The sequence below is a fragment of the Melospiza georgiana genome, chromosome 6 (genome assembly GCF_028018845.1).
Source record: "Melospiza georgiana isolate bMelGeo1 chromosome 6, bMelGeo1.pri, whole genome shotgun sequence".
Lineage (NCBI taxonomy): Eukaryota > Metazoa > Chordata > Aves > Passeriformes > Passerellidae > Melospiza > Melospiza georgiana.
This window is the reverse complement of record NC_080435.1, coordinates 5,381,898-5,391,672: the sequence shown is the minus strand read 5'-3', so window position 1 is coordinate 5,391,672 and position 9,775 is coordinate 5,381,898. Positions and strand designations below refer to the sequence as shown.

Below are 9,775 nucleotides of genomic sequence, written 5' to 3'. Positions count from 1 at the left end.
CCGCACAGCGCTGTGTGCCCCCCGCACAGCCCTGTGTGCCCCCTGCACAGCCCTGTGTGCCCCCGCACAGCGCCGTGTGCCCCTCGCACAGCCCAGTGTGCCCCCTCACAGCCCCGTGTGCCCCCCGCACAGCCCCGTGTGCCCCCCTCACAGCCCTTTGTGCCCCCGCACAGCCCTGTGTGCCCTCACAGCCCTGTGTGCCCCCGCACAGCCCCGTGTGCCCCCCTCAGCCCTGTGTGCCCCTCTCACAGCCCTGTGTGCCCCCGCACAGCCCTGTGTGCCCTCACAGCCCTGTGTGCCCCCGCAGCCCTGCAGGGCGGCTCGGTGCCCCGGCCCCCGCCCCCGTGTACCGGCGGGACTCGGGCCGGTGGCGCTGCGATAGCGATCTGACCGGAGCTGCGCCGGCAGCCGCCTTCCTCGGTTTAACCCCTTGCCTGCGGTGTCGCCCGTCACCGTGAGGAAGGGGCAGCCCGAGGCCTGGGGACGGTAGGTTTGAACCATTCGGGCAGGAAAGGGTTTGTTAGGCTGCGGTGTCTTCAAAACGGGAAAAGGAAGGAAAAAAGACTGGGCTCGGCTAGGCTTGTGGCAGCCAAAACTACGGCATACAAAGCAGTTGGGAAAGACAGCGAGGCTGGGAGAGCTCCGCCGGGGTGGCCGGGGCTGCTCCCTTCGGCCAGCGATGGTCTTTGGCCAGATCCCAAAGGTACCTTGTGCCCCGCAGGAACTCGCCTGCAGCAAGAAAGCCAAATCCCAGTGTCTCATCACTGGTGCATTCCCAGGGTTAGTGCGTTCCACAGACACCGTGCCGGGAGTAAACTGCAGAGAGACGCGCCTGCAGCTCCCTCCTGGGTGCGGCCGCAGGCCTCCCAGCTCTCTGCAGAATGACTGAGGTGAGGAGCTCAAGTGCAGCCTTGTTTCAGCCCTGCCTTCTTTGGGCTGGCCAAGGCAGCAGCTTGGAATTCGGAGGTCGACGCTGTCCCTGGCCCTCGTGGAGGGAAGCTGGGACGAACCGTGAGAAGGAGAGGACATGGCCACCTTGCAGTTTTCTGTAAAAGAGAGAGCAGAAGCGCGGGCTCCGGCAAGTGTCCGGAGACAGGAAGATGTGAGAAGGAAGGCTGCAAGGGGGAGCAGTCGATGAGGCCTTGGGGGGCTTTATTTCGTCTGTGAAAGAAAAACAGAAACAAAATTAGGGACATCTCTTCTGCTTTGCCTGCCATTTTTCCTTGTTGAATTAAAAAAAACCTGGACAGACTTTCTCTCCACCTTACTTCTCCAGTCCCAGTGGCTGCCTCTTTCCTGGCCTCTGGCTTTGGAAAGAAGAACCTTTCTTGCTGTACAATTGCACTGCAATGTGCGGCTCTGGTGACCGGTATGAAGGGAAGGTTCAGGTTTAAATTGAGACAAAGATACGCAATAGCAGCAGCTCCAATGTAACCAAGGGAAACTCTTAGAAAGCAACCATCGTCAATGAACCCTTTCCATCTATTAAGAAGGTCATTCTTTGGAATGCAAAACCCATGGCTGCAAAGCTAGTAAATGTCAGCTTTACAATTATCTCAGCGATCGTTATCTGGTTCCCATGTGTGTAATGCTGATTTCATGAAAAATTCGCACATTATTTTCTTCATATGATCCTGACTCTCTCAATGCCCAGGAAGTTGCAGCCTTAATCTGACGTTTTGCAGGCTTTGAGTGATTGATTAAAGCATTTACATAACATACTTCAAACATAAGGGTTGTGGTGGTTGTTAAATGCAATTATTGTCATTTAAAGGTAATTATTTTTACATTTTGATTAATTATAAATGGATATTATTGATGGGAGAACAAAATTTGTTTATAGGGGTTTGATTTCTACAGTCGTCAGGAATAAACAGAGCAGGTAATGAGTTTGGCAATAAAATGCCACCCTTAGGCATAGACCAGATTTAGCACCACCCTTTCTCTTTGTATCACACTTCCTTCCTCCCACAAGCTCAGCCCACTCAAAACCTGCATAATTTCTTCTTATAAAAGGATGTGCCTGTTTCTGCTCAGTTTTTTAAAGCCCTTGTTTCCTATATGTGCTCCTCGGTAGGAGCACTCCTATTGGATTTCCAGGCCCATTTTATCACTCTTCATGGGATGGGTGGGGATGGAAGAACTGACAAAGTTGGGTGTGGATTTCAAGTGTAGAGTGAACGATGTGTGAACCGGAGGGTGGAGAGAAATGGGGCAGTGGGTGGGAGCCTCTGGGTAAACATGATATTGAAGAGCAGCGTGGTCCCCGGGCGAACACCCCTGGAAGAACAGGTACTGACTGCTCTGTCCCCACTTCCCCCGTTTAAAGGTCTTATTCAGAAGGGAAAGGAGGGGGAAAGGAGGATAATTATTTTTCTTCCTTCCTTATGTAAGGGTCCTCAATCTCTAATGAACTTTAGTTTCCCAATACTTATCTTTCAAAAAAAAAAAAAAAAAACACCAAAAAAAACCAACCAAACAAACAAACAAAAGCCAACAAACAGAAGGTTTTTGTCTGCAAAACTTCACTTGTAATTTGGGCATCTCAGCTTCAAATAATGTGTACATTTTTAAAGTTAAGATTTCCCAATATAACTTGGATAGGAACTTTTTCAACACAGCAGTCATGAGATCTATCTCTTTCCAATAAAGGATATTTTTTGCACTTCGAGACCAAACCAACACTTTTTCTTTTTTATTCTTTTAGCTGTAACATGCGCTTGGCTCATTTCTGTGATATTCACAAAGACCATCAGGTTTCCTTCGAAACCACTCTAGTCATAATGTCTTTTTCCCCTGAGAGATTATCAAAGACGTACTTCCCTTCCATGGGTTATCTTTTATTTTTCCAACTCCAATATCTTTGATTGCCTTGGCATGACTTCTTTATCCTTTTATATGTTTGCAACATCGTTACAGTTAATGTCAAACAGTAAATTTTATTTGGGTGACGTTTCCTCTGTGTGGCCTATTAAGTAAAACAGATCCTGCAGCTGGGAATGGGGCACTTCATCCCTTATAGCAGCAGAAATTTCAAGAAATCTATGAAATTTCCAAAAAGACAGGTCCTAAGCTCACCAGTGCTTTCTCCATTGACATCCAAACCCTTCTGAACTTCAGCTGTAAGGTTGTAAAAGCCCAAAGCAAGTTTATGTACCAGTTAATATATCTGTAACCTTTGTATACAGATTCCTCAAATATGATGTAAGACGTGAGGGAAGATATCTTTGATCTTCTCAGAGATCTGAGAACCAACCGCTCAATTCAGTATCTATTCAACACGAAGTTCAGTTTTGCAGAAATATGAATCTTTGTCTAATGAGACACTTCCCTTTTTACCTCCCTCATGGACTCCCCAGCTATATTGTCACACATTCGCAGTAATGTCACAAGGCCTGGGGGAATGCAGATGGCTGCAATGACTGAGCACCTATTGAGGCCAAGACCTCCAAAACAGAAACTTCAGCCCAGGGCTACATATGGTGCTGTTTGCCACCAGCTTTTGTTTAAGTTTTAAATTAGTTTCCATTACATGTGATCTGCCTTTACCTTAGTCAACTGGAAATTATTGTTCAAGACTGCACGGGAGGCCTGACCTTCCTCATTGATGCAGCTACAGTTGCCACACAATTCCGCCAACCTGCACACATCCATGTTGCTCAGAGCTCATGGGGGTTTACGTATTATTTTTTTTTCAATCAACATTTGTTCCATTATTTCATTGTATACCAAATATAGATTTTCTGGATAAGAGTGTCCAGAATCTCCTTTCGCCTACACCACGCAGGGCTGTTATATTCAGAGGTATTAGTGAATACGTCCCTTTGCCGACGGGCTTTTATTTAACTCTTTGGGCGCACACGTAGCTCCCGGTAACCGGGGGATCGGTGTGAGTGCAGTTCCGTGGGCGCTGCACAAACACTCCGGTCTCCGGGTCCGAGAGCCTTGTGCCAGCGGCAGCAGCGCCCGCAGCGTGGGAAATCCTTGTGAACTCCAGCCGCGCTCCGTCGGCGTTCGCCCGCAGCTCCAACTACCGCCGGAACATCGCACCCCGCAGCGCACGAGCCGCCCGTCCGTGATTCACAAACGCGGCAGGCGGAGGAAAGACGAGGAGCCGCGGGCGGTGTCGCGGCAGGGCGGTGTCGCGGCAGGGCGGTGTCGCGGCAGGCGCGCGGCGGCGGGGCCGGGCCCGGCGCGCCCGCGGGAGCCGCTCGGGGCGCGGCTGTCCCTCGGGAAGGGCGCGCGAGCGCCGCGGCCACGGGAGGCGCTGCCGCGCGGCCCCACGCGCGAGCGGCGTGTTCTCCCTCGCGCACGGCCGGGGGAGGGGCGGGAAGGGCGTGGCCGGCGGCACTCTGGGAGCGGAAGCGCGTCGGCGGGCGGCTCCGGCCAATCGGCGGCGCGCCGCTGGCGGGGCGTCGCGAGGCAGCTGGTCCGCGCGGCCGCCGCCGGTCCCCGGTGCCCCCGGCGCTCCTCCCGCACGGCCGCGCTCCGGCACCGGCCTCGCGGGGCGGGAGAGAAGCCAGGGGAAGGGGCAGGGAACGTGCGCAGCGCACGTGATGGATGGCGGCGGCTGATGAGGACGGCAGGAGGTCGCGCGTGGCGGGCGAGGGCCGCGTGGGCCGGGGCGTTGCCGGGCGGCGCGCGGTGCCAGGTAAGAGCCGCCCGCCCCCCCCTCCCTCTCCTTGGAAGTTTTTCGCTCGAGGTGGCGCGAGGCGTGCGCGTGTCACGTGAGCGCGGCGGCCGCCCAATCACGCGCGCGCGCGCCGCCTGCCCGCGCGCTGCCGCCGCGCTCGCGTTTGAGGCGAGGGGGTCGCGCGCGGGACGGGGACGGGACCGGCGGCCGCTCGCTCCCCTCGCGCGCCCCCGCGCCGCTCTGTCCAGGGGTGCGAGCGGGCGGGACCCGGGGGGGCGGGCGGTGGGTAGCGGCCGGCGGTCACCTGACCGGGGAGGTTGTTCAAAGGGACCGAGCGGCATCCGGGCGCTCCAGCCGGGAATGGTCGGGTCGGGTGAGGCCCGGCCCTGGGCAGCTGCCGCTGCTCCCTAAGCCATCGCGCCCCCAGGGACCGGTCCCCGCTGGGGGCGTGTCCAGCGCCATCTATAAGACAGGGCTGGGTTACTGGAGAGCCTTTCCCGGGAGGCGGCACCGGTGCCCCCTGGGTGCCAGCGGCCGGCGGGCTGGGCGGGGCCGGAGCGGGGCCCCTCGGCCGGGGGCGGGGCGGCCCGCAGGCGGCGCGCGTGCGCCCCGGCACGCCGCGGGGGCGCTCGGGGCAGGCACCGCTGGCGGCCCCGGTACCGACCTGACCTGCTCGGGACTGCTCGCGCTGAGTGAGGAGGTTGGAAGGCAGTCGAAGCGCGAAGGCGAGCTCAGCCAGGAGTAGGCAGGCACGAGGAGTAGCGGCTGTTTCAGCAGCCCGGGGAGATGAGTGGTTTCCCAGTATGTGGTTGGAGCATCTTGCCTGACTCATTAAGATGTCAGATCTTGCACAACAGTCACGCTGCCTTTCTCCCTACGTGAACTGTGTGAGGGCATGGGCCGTCTGTAGTCGCGCTTGATGGAATGGGCTAGAGCCCCGAAGATTTGACGTTGCTGTAGACTGAAAACCGAGAGGACTTTAAAGAAGAGGGGCGGGCTGAAGCTTTGGTCTTGTCGCTTGCAGGTGTTCTGCCCGATGCAGCTGCAGCACCCTTTGAGTGCCCTCGGGCACAGTGCCTTGTGAATCTGTACTGAGAACTGGAAAGGGAAATTGATTCTGCTTGAAAAGTGTTCCCGTAGGTGAGCATTTTTGTGCATCTTTTTGTAGGAAGAACCCCATATTTCTTAGGTTTGGTGGAGATGGGCAGCATTCATTCACTTCTGTATTTCATCTAACAGCAGATGATTGTTAACCTCACCCATTGCTGGCTCAGTATTGGTGCAGACATCGTTGTGCCTGCCATGGGGGAAAACATGCAACTGGAGGAAACCACTTGTGAATAAACTTGGTTACCTTCCAGAAAAGAAAAAAAAAGAAAAACAAGGAAATCCTTAAATTCTTTCTCTTTGACTGTAGGCCACTTCTTCAGTTATACACAAATCCACTTGATGGTTTATTAAGTTTGTGGTTGTTTTTAAAACTGGTTTCTTAAGAAATGGGAAGTCCAAAACATTTTCCTTACAAACACGATGAAATAGGTCTCTGGCTAGTGGAGTGAGAAAGAGCTCTTCTCTATGAGGAGGCTGTTGTCTGCTGTTTCACAGACAGCAGTGGATCTACAAAATACACTCTGCCATGGCATGTGCATAGGGATCAGTGTCATTAGCTGCAGCACCAGCTGGGCTTTCCCCTTGTCTTATTCTTCCATAACTAAGATGTGTTGTGCTGTATTGGATTGGTTTTTGTTAATCTTTCTTAAGACTGGGTTACCTTAGAACAAAGAATCAAGTTTTGATGGTGGAGTTGCTCTTCTCTTTCCACACAAAGATGAAATGTGCTTTCACTGTTGGATTTTGGCTAGTTTTAGTACCTGGGATGAATCCTTTACTGAACTGGATAAGGAAGAATGCAGTGAGAATGATGTGTATGAGAAGGATGATGAAGGTATGTCATAAGAAGAAAGCTCTTTTAAATTTATTTAAAATCAAGCCCAAAGCAGAAAGGCATTAAAGAAATGTGAACAGCGTAAAAGAGAGAAAATGAAAGGTTTTCTCTAGTTCCCACTCTACAACAAAAATGCATTCTTTGTTCCAATCACAATCTTCAGGAAAAGCCAGTTTGGAGAATTACAAGACTGTGACCCTGTGTGATACTTGTGATGCTGTGATTGTGCTGTTTTGCTAACTCTCATACAGTGCTTTCTGTTAATTTGTTGTGGTTTGCCTTACCACAGGTAAGTCAATAAACAGTAATGAAGCTGGATATAAACCTGGAACACATTGCCAACAGTCTGGACTTCAATTAGTGTCACTTTCTTTTTCACCCTTACTTGAAAGGGGAATACAGGTTCCTTGGCAGTTGTAACTTGCTGAGCCATTAGTGGCTCTGTAGCAATGAGTATTGCTATAAAGTAGCTGAATGAGTAGGATAGTCCTGATCTCAGGTCCCTTTGCCTCATTTTTTTTCCCTTCTATGATGTGGACAAGATCCCCAGCTGAAGATACATATATGTGATAAATGTTCCTCATGATGGCCATAAAGGGATTGAAATTCATCAAAATGGTGCTATTCCTGCTGATTATGTCTAGTTTCTGCCAGTGTTGCATGGCAAAAAGCAAAGCATTGCTTTATTGTTTTATTTTGTGATTTTTGGTAGTTGAAATAATAGCATGTTAAGAAGTGCAGCATTCATTGAATGTATGAGTAATGGGCATATCACTGACTGATGAAATATGGGAAGTAAAATAATGTAAAATACGTTAACCTAAATATAACATGTTTTATACAGATAAAAAAGAGCATTTATTATTAGTTAACTTTGCCTTTTTTCCCTGGCCTCTCACCAGTGGTTCATTCTTAAGAGAAATCACAGAATCATTTGTGTTGGAAAAGACCTCTAAATCAAAGGAATCCAACCTTTGACCACCTGTCAGCTAGACCATGGCACTGAGTGCCACATCCAGTTGGGTGCATTTCCATTTTGCAATCTTCAGTGTTGGGGAAGTGTTTCCCGAAAGTTCTGGTAACTCTTGAGAAATATAAAATACATTGTATGTTGCAGGATTAATGCTCGTGTCAAACTACTGACTTCATGGGGAGCTGGAAGATTGGACTCCATGGCATGGTATGGCTGCTGGAGAGGGGAAGCAGGAGTTTCTCTCTTTCCTCCACCCTCCCAGGTATGTGCCTTGTTTCTGCAAAAGCAGCTGCTGCTCTTGCAGGTGTGTAGCTCTCAGTTGATTAAACACTTTCTGAACTACCACCTATTCATCCTGCATTAGTCAGGCCTCTGACTGTGATGTGAATTTGGTTTTAGTATAAAGCAAGACTCTGGGCTGAAAGCTGGCATTGCCTGAGCTGTGTCAGACTTTTTGTGGGCATAAGTGCTTGCTGGCTGCAGCTGTAGCATGTGTTTCTGTGTGTTTGCATCAGCAAGAAACCAAAAAATGTTCTATAAATATCTGAAAAACATTTTTTCCTGCAACGGTTGATTTCTTTCAATATTTTCTTTTCTTAATCTCACTTTTGGTCTAGATTCTGACACCACTTTCATCTTTTATCATCTTGGCACTGAACTATATTTCTTCACTAAAGCTAAGAAAAGAATTTAAGCTAGTTTCCTATCAAAAATAACATTAGGTAAACTTTTCCCAAAGCAAATTTGGCCTGGTTCTGCTGCTTAAGGACAGAGGTCTGGAGCTGACATAGATGCTGCTAATTATTAGAGACATCTGTGTACAGCTAACATTAAGCTCTGGGAGACTGCTACTGAAGGAGGAGTTAGAGGCCAGTGGGGCTGGTTATGGCATAGAAAATGGGACTAGATAACGTTCTACATGCAGTTTAATCTAGAGTTTATGTTGGATTAACAGAATTTCCTTTGGGTTGCTACTGTTAATCATTCTCCAAAGTGGCAAAACATTATCTAAAGAAAGAATGGTTTTTGTATTTTAACTCTTCTACTGCGCACATTGCTCAATACTTCTGGTTGTAACATCACTACGTTTTCAACTCTTTAAATGCTTGTGCATTTTGGTTTGTTGGTTTTTGCCTTTTGTTTTTAATGTCCAAAACGTGGGATTTTTGAGCCCAGTCAGGGCTGTCTGGTTGTTGTTAGTGGTAAACTTTAGACTGCTGTAATAAACTGCTGACTGCTGCTGTGAGTGTGTTACACTGGCACAGCTGGTTTTGATAGCTGTTGTTTCCAGGTTGTGAGTGTAGTTTCAGCTAGTGCTTGTTTTTAGCAAGTGAATTTAAGAGCTGAAAGCCTCCTTTATGCTCCTGTAGTAGTGTCATTCTGTGCTGTGTGACAGAAAAGTCCTGTCATGTATCTACTTTGTATTCAGGGGATTGCTAACAAAAAATGAAATCAACACCTCTTGAGTGTTTTTCACAAGTTGACAGCTGTTAAGTTTTGCCTATATATAGTTACATGTGTATATACCGTACGTTGTTCTCCCACTTATACATCTGTAGTGAAGCCTGGGACTTTGTTACTGAATCTTTACCACGGGTTAAATGTAAGAATGGCTGAAGAACAGTTTGTTGCTGCAGCTCCAGCACTTACAGTTTTTTATTACTTGTAGCAGGTAGGCTTGAATGGGTGCTTTATAGCACCATGTGGGTGTTACTGAAAACGGGAGTGTGATTTACTGGGTGCTGAAATGCAGCTTGTAAAGACTTTAGTTCATACCTTCAAGGGAATGTGTCTGCAAGAAGCATTTGGGGGAAGAGTGTACGTCTTGGTAGCGAATTTAAAGATTTCAAATACCTTATACTAGCCAGTAATGGGATGGTTGTAACTCCCTCTGATCAGGGATTCAGTAGGTGCAAGCCAGTTCAATGCTGTGCTGCCAATTCATGTTTATCACAAACAAGTCCTTAAAACTGGTGTTCACAGTGATCTAAACAAGATGTTGTTCTCCAGTGCAGCACTGCTGTTTCTTGTCAGCTTTAAGCTGCTTAGAACTGGGTTACTTAAGCTGGTGGAAGTCTGTAGTATTGCTGTGACTTTTACTGATGATTCTGTTCTCTTGATAAACCAGGGGTTCAGTTTTGGTGCAGGCAAGCATTTCTACCTGCCTTAGGTAAAACTGTAGCAAAATCTCTGGCAATGTCAACAGTCTCTGTTTGTTTCTTTT

General features: G+C 49.3%; 1 protein-coding gene across 4 annotated transcripts in view; it reads left to right on the top strand.

Moving 5' to 3' along the window:
- The first annotated feature begins 4,591 nt into the window (after positions 1–4,591).
- The window catches only part of MGA (MAX dimerization protein MGA), a 59,191-nt gene continuing 54,007 nt past the window's right edge, over positions 4,592–9,775 (top strand). For 3 of the 4 annotated variants that reach the window (XM_058025562.1, XM_058025564.1, XM_058025563.1), the window contains exons 1-3: positions 4,603–4,651; positions 5,658–5,773; positions 7,696–7,813. The gene's annotated coding sequence lies outside the window, so the exon portion shown is untranslated. Of the gene's footprint in view, positions 4,652–5,657; positions 5,774–7,695; positions 7,814–9,775 lie in introns of all 4 variants that reach the window. The other variant, XM_058025560.1, reaches the window with a different exon arrangement.